This window comes from Salmo salar, chromosome 04, assembly GCF_965601325.2.
Source record: "Salmo salar chromosome 04, fSalSal1, whole genome shotgun sequence".
Lineage (NCBI taxonomy): Eukaryota > Metazoa > Chordata > Actinopteri > Salmoniformes > Salmonidae > Salmo > Salmo salar.
The window spans coordinates 90,539,568-90,551,288 of record NC_138294.1 but is presented as its reverse complement, the minus strand read 5'-3'; the positions used below and the strand labels follow the sequence as shown (position 1 = coordinate 90,551,288).

General features: G+C 40.8%; 1 protein-coding gene across 2 annotated transcripts in view; it reads left to right on the top strand.

The window, feature by feature from the left end:
• The first annotated feature begins 295 nt into the window (after positions 1-295).
• LOC106603990 (serine/threonine-protein kinase TAO1) overlaps positions 296-11,721 on the top strand; it is a 72,267-nt gene continuing 60,841 nt past the window's right edge. The window contains exon 1 of one of the 2 annotated variants that reach the window (XM_045717428.2): positions 296-577. The gene's annotated coding sequence lies outside the window, so the exon portion shown is untranslated. Of the gene's footprint in view, positions 846-11,721 lie in introns of both variants that reach the window. The other variant, XM_045717427.2, reaches the window with a different exon arrangement.

Genomic DNA, 11,721 nt, shown 5'->3' with positions numbered 1-11,721 from the left:
AGCTTAGCTAACAAACTAGGTACATTGGTCAAGGTGTGCATGACCAGATGACACATCAATGACCCACCAAAGCCACAAACCCATTTCTGTTTGAAAATGTACAAAAAGTAGGAGTTGGATATTTTTTTGGGGGGGCCCAAAGTTAAAGCTTATTTCCTACTTATTTTGGGGGGCATGTCCCCCCCCATCCACCAGCTGCAATTTCGCCTATGCTGTCATATAACCAAATATGAGTTCCCTCTTTGCCACACCTCCTCCACCCTACCGGTGGGGATCCAGATTGCGGAGGTTGACTAGATGACTCGCAGGGGGATAGCGGACGGTAACTTCAGCACCCACCCGGGGGAAACAGCGACAAGGCCATTCAAGGGAAACAACCTTGTGGGCCAAAGTGGCACACTAATCGTACGGGCTGGAACTAAGGCTGGTTGTCGCCTTTCAAGTTTTAACGGAGTTTTGCATGTTTTGACATATTTTGCCCCGTGATTGTCAGAAAAGAGGAGGGGAGGGGTGAAATCTCACAGCCGCCATCTTTGGAAACTGACTAGGAGGAGTAGAGAACTTCGTTGTCTGGCAGGTTTGTTACTAAGAAATCGTTAGCATATTTTCAGGACCTCGACTGACCTGTTATTCTCTACACTTGTTTTTTTCCCTCTCGGTTGACAGCACACAACGAGTCGGGCATCGCACAATCTGTGGGAGAAAAAGAATTAGAAAAAGCTAGCAAGCAAACTCCAATCTGTACTTCAGACTGGAGTCAGTTGGTTACGACCTTTCTGTACCATAGTCCTTCCTTGCCTTTGGTCCTTTTTCTCCGGTTCTACCTGAACCTGGCCTCTGATAAGGTAAGTGTCAGCTGAAAGATTCAGGTAGTTGGTGAGGAAAATGTTTTTAATCTGGCTAGCTAACGTTAGCTGGGTTTCTTAGCTTAGCCAATTTAGCTAATGAGCTATTGCTACATTTGATAGGATATATAGCCAACTAGGACGCATATGATGTGGATGGTTACCTAGTTAGCTAAGTTAACTGGATGTCGGAAAATAAATAATATTTCCTTTTACTGTACATTTTTGGGGGAATGATAACTAACGTATGTAGCTAGCTATATGGCTAACCAACAGTAGCTAGCTAGTTAACGGTTATAAGCTTGAAGCGAATTGTCTTCTTTTTTTTTTTACGTGTAAACATTTTAAGTGGCAACTAACGTTAACTACCCTGGTTAACTGACAAGACAGATTTGTTTAAAATGTAGACAAAACAACTAGATAGTCACCTTTTTTTTTAGCTACAGGTATCTGCAGCTGTGTGTGTCACGGCTGCAGTGTCACTGGAAAAATACTGTCCGCAGCAGTTGTGTTAAACAGTGTTTCAGTAAGTGTATATTTAGTATTTGTGGAAATATTGTTGTTGTGATATGAAGAGGGCTTTATGTTTCTACAACCTCACCACAATATTGAGAATTGATTCACGTTTAGATTTGAGTATTTGGCTGTTTTTGCCTGTAAACAGAACATGTAAGGTCCTTGGACTATAAGGTGTAATGTTCATTATGTCGTTTAGTTTTTTTTTTGTCCATTATGGGTTAGTATCAAGCTATCCTCAGATGTGCTACTAGCCAGCTAATCCTTTTCGATGTCGTTTTTTTTCTCCCTCTGTGACACTCCCTTGTTGTTTTTCCTCAGTGTGTAACTCCTCCAAGCTACTAGCTGGTGGGGTTTCCACTGCAACAATGCTCAATATCACGGCACCGGACTGGGACACGGCAGGTGTGTGTTCATTACGTCTCACTACGGAAACGGTTTACTGTTTAAAACAACCTAAACGGAAACGTAAACAACGAGAAGGAGGAGGGACCAAGACGAATTGGTCCAAAAACCGAAAACGAGAGATTTATGTTGGAGTAAAACGGTTTATTTGTTGCAGAATCGACGTAATGAATACAACCCGGTTTCCACTGCTAAGTGAAATGTTTACAGCCATTTAACTTGACAAATCGGTTGTAGTTATTCTGGGTATGGCTTCCAGGTACGCTTGTGTTCATTCATGGCCGCTGCTGGCTGGTTTGTGAGTCGCATTCCTCATTTCGTAACATTCTGACTCGACAAGCTCTCATGGTCCTGCCTGTTCGCCAGTGTTGCATACTCAAATGGTGACACAATGTACTTAGAGCGTTTTTGCCATTTTATGTTTTTATTTGTTAGATAATGTCAAGTTGGCAACAACTCTCCATTTTGTCCTTCCTGCAGCACATCCATGTGGAGTGTTGGGAATGATGCAATATATTATTGCGTCTTATAAACAACATTGTATTTTGAAGCACTTAGCTTTCTAGGAGTCTGAATGTACAGTACAGTAGGCTATATCACAGCCAGTGGTATTAGCTAGTTATCAACAAACTAAGAAGGCCTCACCTGCAATACATGATTGAATCGTCCATCACTAGACTAGTGAGAGTTTAGCTACATTTACATTTAAGTCATTTAGCAGACGCTCTTATCCAGAGCGACTTACAAATTGGTGCATTCACCTTATAATATCCAGTGGAACAACCACTTTACAATAGTGCATCAAAATCTTTTAAGGGGGGGTTAGAAGGATTACTTTATCCTATACCAGGTATTCCTTAAAGAGGTGGGGTTTCAGGTGTCTCCGGAAGGTGGTGATTGACTCCGCTGTCCTGGCGTCGTGAGGGAGCTTGTTCCACCATTGGGGAACTACATGGGTAGTAGCTATTTTAAATGTTTTCAAACAAACACATTATTAAACAATGCAAGGATAGTGGGTTTGATTCTCGCGACCACCCACATGACTGTACTTTGCTTTGGATAAAAGCGTCTGCTAAATGGCGTATGATCTATGAATGATTTGAAACGGCGCGTTGGGCCGTTGAACTAATTCAACCTACATCAGTCAATTAGTTGTTTAATAACTGGCCCCACTGGGAACGGAATAACGTGCTAATTAACGACAATGACCATAATCCATTGTGTATAACATAGTGCTTGACTTGATTTCACAAGTGAATTATTAAGATTTCTCTCTAGAGATCCTGCGTGTTGTAGTGGAGGGGGCCAACTAATTAACTAATTGACTGATGGTTGGTTCAATAACTTCACTTCCACGTAGCTTGTTTTTTCCCGTGAGCCCAATGTGCCGCAGGGCTCCAAAAAAAATAAATAATACCTACATGGAATTTAAGTAATTGAACCGACCAGCCAGAGCCAGTCCACCCCAGGCTCCATGCAGTCTCTCTCTCTTTCTCTCTCTTTCTCTCTCTTTCTCTCTCTTTCTCTCTCTTTCTCTCTCTCCCAGCCAGAGCCAGTCCACCCCAGGCTCCATGCAGTCTCTCTCTCTCTTTCTCTCTCTCTCTCTCTCTCTCTTTCTCTCTCTCTCTCCCAGCCAGAGCCAGTCCACCCCAGGCTCCATGCAGTCTCTCTCTCTCTCTCTCTCTCTCTCTCAGCCAGAGCCAGGCCCCATGCAACCTCCCACCCTCTCTCCCAGCCAGAGCCAGGCCCCATGCAGCATCCCTCCCTCTCAGCCTCCCACCCAGCGAGCCTAACCCAGCCACCCTGAGAGAGCTGGGGCCTATTTTTAGGAGCTGGCTTGAAGATTACTGTTTTTTTTTGGGGGGGGGGGTAGATTAATGCCAGCTTTGAAGGGACTTAATGGTGTAAATTGTTGTATTTTTCCCTGCGCCCTGTTAGGGGGTGATGTGATGGTGTGGTAGCATAGTGAGAGGTGTGTGAACTGTATGGAGGAGTAAATCCTCTGTTTTTTTTCTCTCTACTCAGACTGTCACCTTATGCTTGTGTACACTACCATTCAAAAGTTTGGGGTCACTTAGAAATGTCCTTGTTTTTGAAAGAAAAGTACTCCCCCCCCCCCCCCCCCCCCCCACTGTTAAAATAACATAAAACTGATCAGAAATGCAGTGCAGACATTGTTAATGTTGTACATTTTTATTTTATTTCACCTTAATTTAACCAGGTAGGCCAGTTGAGAACAAGGCCTTTATTTAACCAGGTAGGCTAGTTGAGAACAGGTTCTCATTTACAACTGCGACCTGGCCAAGATAAAGCAAAGCAGTGTGACACAGACAACAACACAGTTACACATGGAATAAACAAGCCAATAACACAATAAACAAATCAATGACACAGTAGAAAAAAAGAAAGTATATACAGTGTGTGCCAAAGGCATGAGGAGGTAAGGCAATAAATAGGCCATAGGAGTGAATAATTACAATTTAGCAGATTAACACTGGAGTGATAAATGAGCAGATGATGATGATGTGCAAGTAGAGGTACTGGTTGTGCAAAAGAGCAGAAAGTAAATAACAGTATGGGGATGAGGTAGGTAGATTGGGTGGGCAATTTACAGATGGACTATGTACAGCTGCAGCGATCGGTTAGCTGCTCAGATAGCTGATGTTTAAAGTTGGTGAGGGAAATAAAAGTCTCCAGCTTCAGCGATTTTTGCAATTCGTTCCAGTCACTGGCAGCAGAGAACTGGAAGGAAAGGCGGCCAAATGAGGTGTTGGCTTTGGGGATGACCAGTGAGATATACCTGCTGGAACGTGTGCTACGGGTGGGTGTTGTTATCGTGACCAGTGAGCTGAGATATGGCGGAGCTTTACCTAGCATAGACTTATAGATGACCTGGAGCCAGTGGGTCTGGCGACGAATATGTAGCGAGGGCCAGCCAACGAGAGCATACAGGTCGCAGTGGTGGTGATTTGGTAACAAAACGGATGGCACTGTGATAGACTGCATCCAGTTTGCTGAATAGAGTGATGGAGGCTATTTTGTAGATGACATCGCCGAAGTCGAGGATCGGCAGGATAGTCAGTTTTACTAGGGTATGTTTGGCGGCGTGAGTGAAGGAGGCTTTGTTGCGAAATAGGAAGCCGATTCTAGATTTGATTTTGGATTGGAGATGTGTAATATGAGTCTGGAAGGAGAGTTTACAGTCTAGCCAGAAACCTAGGTATTTATAGTTGACCACATATTCTAGGTTGGAACCGTCCAGGGTAGAGATGCTAGTCGGGCGGGTGGGTGCGGGCAGCGAACGTTTGAAAAGCATGCATTTGGTTTTACTAGCGTTTAAGAGCAGTTGGAGTCCACGGAAGGAGTGTTGTATGGCATTGAAGCTCGTTTGGAGGTTAGTTAGCACAGTGTCCAAAGAAGGGCCAGAAGTATACAGAATGGTGTCATCTGCGTAGAGGTGGATCAGGGAATTGCCCGCAGCAAGAGTGACATCATTGATATATACAGAGAAAAGAGTCGGCCCGAGAATTGAACCCTGTGGCACCCCTATAGAGACTGCCAGAGGTCCGGACAACAGGCCCTCCGATTTGACACACTGAACTCTGGGGGGGGGGGGCCTGTTGTCCGGGGTTGTAGTAGCCAGGAGGAAGGCATGGCCAGCCGTTGAGAAATGCTTATTGAAATTTTCGATTATCATGGATTTATCGGTGGTGACCGTGTTACCTAGCCTCAGTGCAGTGGGCAGCTGGGAGGAGGTGCTCTTGTTCTCCATGCACTTTACAGTGTCCCAAAACGATCAATTCACATATGGTGTCCAGGGCACAGCTGGGGGCGGAGGGGGGTCGATAGCAGGCGGCAACAGTGAGAGACTTATTTCTCGAGAGATTCATTTTAAAATTAGAAGTTTGAACTGTTTGGGTACAGACCCAGAACTTTGCAGGCTCTCTCTGTGTAGTTTTATTGCATCTTTAATCAGTATAACAGTTTTCAGCTGTGCTAACATAATTACAAAAGGGTTTTCTAATGATCAATTAGCCTTTTAAAATGATAAACTTGGATTAGCTAACACAACGTGCCATTGGAACACAGGAGTGATGGTTGCTGATAATGGACCTCTGTACACCTATGTAGATATTCCATAGAAAATCTGCCATTTCCAGCTACAATAGTCATTTACAACATTAACAATGTCTACACTGTATTTCTGATCAATTTGATGTTATTTTAATGGACAAAAAAAGTGTGATTTTCTTTCAAAGACAAGGACATTTCTAAGTGACCTCAAACTTTTGAACGGTAGTATACATGCATACATGCATACATGCATACATGCATACATGCATACATGCATACATACATACATACATACATACATACATACATACATACATACAGTATCAGTCAAAGGTTTGGACACATCTACTCATTCCAGGGTTTCTTTATTTTCTACATTGTAGAATAATAGTGAAGACATCAACTATTAAATAACACATGGAATCATGTAGTAACCAAAAATGTGTTAAACAAATCAACATATATTTTAACACATTTTTGGTTACTACATGATTCCATGTGTGTTATTTCATAGATTTGATGTCTTCACAATTATTATACAATGTAGAAAATAGTAAAAATAAAGAAATCCTTGAATGAGTAGGTGTGTCAAACGTTGACTGGTACTGTACATACTAGAGGTCGTCCGATTATGGGATGGCCAATTTCAAGTTTTCATAACAATCGGTAATCAGCATTTTTGGATGCAATTTACATTGCATTCCACGAGGAGACTGAGTGGCAGGCTGACCACCTGTTACACGAGGGGCCAACGAAAGTTGCAAGCTAGCATTAAACTTATCTTATAAAAAACAATCAATCTTAACATAATCACTAGTTAACTACATATGGTTGATATTACTAGGTTAAGTAGCTTGTCCTACGTTGCATATAATCAATGTGGTGCCTGTTAATTTATCATCAAATCACAGCCTATTTCGCCAAACAGGTGATGATTTAACAAAAGCACAGTCGTTGCAGGAATGTACCTAACCATAAACATCAATGCCTTTCTTAAAATCAATACACAGAAGTATATATTTTTTTAAACCTGCATAGTTAGTTAAAAGAAATTCATGTTAGCAGGCAATATTAACTAGGGAAATTGTTACTTCTCTTGCGTTCATTGCACGCAGAGTCAGGGTATATGTAACAGTTTGGGCCGCCTGGCACGTTGCGAACTAATTTGCCAGAATTTTACATAATTATGACAACATTGAAGGTTGTGCAATGTAACAGCAATATTTAGACCTGGGGATGCCACCCGTTAAATAAAATACGGAATGGTTCCGTATTTCACTGAAAGAATAAACATTTTGTTTTCGAAATGATAGTTTCCAGATTTGACCATATTAATGACCAAAGGCTCGTATTTCTGTTTTTATTATAATTAAGTCTATGATTTGATATTTGATAGAGCAGTCTGACTGAGCAGTGGTAGGCAGCAGCAGGCTCGTAAGCATTCATTCAAACTTTACTGCGTTTGCCAGCAGCTCTTAGCAATGCTTGAACCACAGCGCTGTTTATGACTTCAAGCCTATCAACTCCTGAGATTAGGCTGGCAATACTAAAGTGCCTATTAGAACATCCAATAGTCAAAGGTATATGAAATACAAATGGTATAGAGAGAAATAGTCGACACGTCATAATTCCTATAACTACAACCTAAAACTTCTTAACTGGGAATATTGAAGACTCATGTTAAAAGGAACCACCAGCTTTCATATGTTCTCATGTTCTGAGCAACTTAAACGTTAGCTTTTTTACATGGCACATATTGCACTTTTACTTTCTTCTCCAACACTGTTTTTGCATTATTTAAAGAAAATGTAGCATGTTTCATTACTTATTTGAGACTAAATAGATTTTATTTATGGATTATATTAAGTTAAAATAAAATTGAGGATTTGAGTCAAAACTGTAACTAGGCTACTCAGGAACATTCGTTGTTGTCATGGTAAGTAACTCCAGTGTATATTTGGCTCTGTGTTTTTGGTCATTGTCCTGCTGAAAGGAGGATTTGTCTCCCAGTGTCTGTTGGAAAGCAGACCGAACCTGGTTTTCCTCTGGGACTTTGCCTGTGCGTAGCTCTATTCCTTTTCTTTTCATCCTTAAAAAACTCCCTAGTCCTTGCTGATGACAAGCATACCCATAACATGATGCAGCCACCACCATGCTTGAAACTATGAAGTGGTAGTCAGTGGTGTATCGGATTTGCCCCAAATATAATGCTTTGTTTTCAGGACATTCATTTCATTGCCACATTTGTTGTCGTTTTTACTTTAGTTCCTTTTTTCAAACAGGATGCATGTTTTAGAATATGTTTTTATTCTGTACAGGCTTCCTTTTCACTCTGTCATTTAGGTTAGTATTGTGGAGTAACTACAATGTTGTTGATCCATCCTCAGTTTTCTCCTATCACAGCTATTAAAATCTGTAACTGTTTTAATGTCGCCATTGGTGACCTCATGGTGAAATCTCTGAGCGGTTTCCTTCCTCCATGGCAACTGAGTTAGGAAGGACGCCTGTATCTTTGTAGTGACTGGGTGTATTGATACACCATCCTAAGTGTAATTAAGAACTTCACCAAGCTCAAAGGGATATTCAATATCTGATTTTTTTTAGTTTTTTGCAAGGCTTTGGAAAATCCTCTCTGGACTTTGTGGTTGAATCGGTGTTTGAAATGCACTGCTCGACCTTATACTTATCTGTATGTGTGGGATACAGAGATGAGGTAGTCATTCAAAAATCATGTTAATCACTATTAATGTGTGAGTCCATGCAACTTTTTATGTGACTTGTTAAACAAATGTTTCATCCTGAACTTATTTAGGCTTGCCGTTACAAAGGAGTCGAATACTTGAGTCAAAACATTTCAGCTTTTTAATTAATTTGATTAAAAAACTTGTAAACATAATTCCACTTTGATGTAATGTGTGTGTAGACCAGTGACACGAAATCTAAATGTAATCCATTTTTAAATTCAGGCTGTAACACAACAAAATTTGGAAAATGTCAGTGGGTGTGAATATTTCCAGAAAGCACAAATGATCATTTATTATGTCTACTGCCTGCAGTGATTGATGCCTGAACGGCGGTTTCTGCTCTCTCTAGGCCTACTGTCCTATATTGCCTGCAGTGATTGATGCCTGAACGGCGGTTTCTGCTCTCTCTAGGCCTACTGTCCTATATTGCCTGCAGTGATTGATGCCTGAACGGCGGTTTCTGCTCTCTCTAGGCCTACTGTCCTATATTGCCTGCAGTGATTGATGCCTGAACGGCGGTTTCTGCTCTCTCTAGGCCTACTGTCCTATATTGCCTGCAGTGATTGATACCTGAACGGCGGTTTCTGCTCTCTCTAGGCCTACTGTCCTATATTGCCTGCAGTGATTGATGCCTGAACGGCGGTTTCTGCTCTCTCTAGGCCTACTGTCCTATATTGAAATGCTGTGTATTTCTACTAAGTGTTCATTCTGTACATGAATGATTTCACTGCTATATTTGATGTCTGTTTCTCTAATAGTCTGAAGAGATTGAGAGGTCACAGGTTGGAAAGCAGACCCAAGACCGGAGATTTATGGAGTTTTTTTCTCCCACCGACATGATATCTAGCGTACCTGTTATCTCATTAAACCTTAGACTAACCTTACCTCTACATATCACCTTTTTATTGTTTTATCTGTAAGCAGGCAGTTAGTCACACACACACACACACACCACACCCCCCCCCGAACATTTATTCTCCTGATGCAGTGTGGTATTGATTTTCTTTGTGCTGTAAAATCTTCCAGAAAAATCCTAAACCCTGAGCCCTAATTGAGGAGACTCAGAGACTATGTTAACCATCAACTGCCTGCTTTCAGATGTGTGTGTGTGTGTGTGTGTGTGTGTGGTGTGTGTGTGTGTGTGTGTGTGTGTGTGTGTGTGTGTGTGGCTTGCATGCTTGTTTACTAGGGCCCCAATTTAGATCAGTTTTATGTGTCAGTCAGACATCAACACTCTGTCTGCTATCAGTGTAACCTTAGGTGGCACTGGTGCCCCCACCAACTAAAATAATATTATAAGCACAACAAAATCTAGGAGCACCAGTAGATGGAGAGATGTAGATGGAGAGAGATACGATAGATACTATAGATAGATACTATAGATAGATACTATAGATAGATACTATAGATAGATACTATAGATAGATAGATAGATACGATAGATAGATACGATACGATAGATAGATACGATAGATACTATAGATAGATACGATAGATGGATAGATACGATAGATACGATAGATACGATAGGCGATAGATAGATACGATAGATACGATAGATAGATACGATAGATACGATAGATAGATACGATAGATAGATACGATAGATAGATACGATAGATGGATAGATACGATAGATACTATAGATACGATAGATACGATAGATACGATAGATAGATACGATAGATAGATACGATAGATAGATAGCGATAGATAGATACGATAGATAGATAGATACGATAGATAGATACGATAGATACTATAGATGGATAGATACGATAGATAGATACGATAGATGGATAGATACGATAGATAGATACTATAGAGACGATAGATACTATAGATGGATAGATACGATAGCTAGATACGATAGATAGATACGATAGATAGATAGCAATATTGGGCCTATATGAATTGGAGCTACTTTTGAAGCACATGTTGTACTCAAACTCCTATTTAACCCTGTTAAAACATCTGTTTATTCTAAAAAAAGAAAAGAAATAAATCTAGATACAAAAGCCTGTAATAAAAAAAAAAAAATGACATTTCATTTGTGCAATATTAGGTTTCCATATTTAAAAAAATATATATAAAAAAATTGGTGTTTCCGCTGCAGTCATTTTATTTAGCTTCCTCTCCCTCCAAAAATATGCAACTTGAAATGTTTCTGTTGGAGGCATGAAGATCCTAGAACAGTTCATGTGTACTTCTCCTTTTGCTAACAAAACAAGTCATGATGAGAACAATATGACCACAGTATAATAGTTTGTATCTATTTATGTAGTCGTCTTGTTGTGTGTTCTGTGCGAGATATATATTCAAGTTACAAGTGCCATAGTGGAGGGAAAAACATTCTGACAAGCAGTTAATGGACTAATGTATTGCAATCGCATGGGGAAACAGCTTTTTATTTTAATGGCTCTTTACTTTAAAAAGAGGGATCCCAACTCTCCGTTCCTACTTTATTGATCTCTCAATTCCTACAGTGCATTGGGAAAGTATTCAGACCCCTTGACTTAGAGACTCTTCAGTAGACTTTCGTTTCAAGTAAATTAAACCCGACTTTTAATGCCGGTATGCAGCGCTTCTAAAACAACTAATCATTCACTCAGTGACTTTAATTTATCATCAATGAAGCAACAATGGCGTTAATACTTTGAAAACAAATACAGCAGCTGTTATTTCACTATAAATGTGATCGTACTTGTCATTCACAAATGCAAGTGAAATACACTAGCACCCTGACCACCCACCAATGTGGCTGGTGAAATGGACATTTTTACCCGCCAAAATATACCCGCTGGTGAAAATATACCCGTGAAACTACAAGCATTTCAGATATGCATCTACAAAACGCAGCAAGATTTTTCTTATGCGTTTTTTTTTGGGGGGGGTGAAAAATGCAGATTTCTGCATTAATACCGACCCCCCCCCCCCCCCCCCCCCCCCCCTGAGTCTATGAACATCATTCTCCCTTCACGCATTTCCCCTCTTTTGTCCAGGTGGGAGAGAGCAGTGTGAAGTGCAATTTGAGATTGTGTCATTTGTGGATCTGTTGGGGTGGAATGTGAATTAAGAGTGGCTCCCAGGGTGTCTGGGATGAGGGTGTTGATGTGTGCCATGACCAGCCTTTCAAA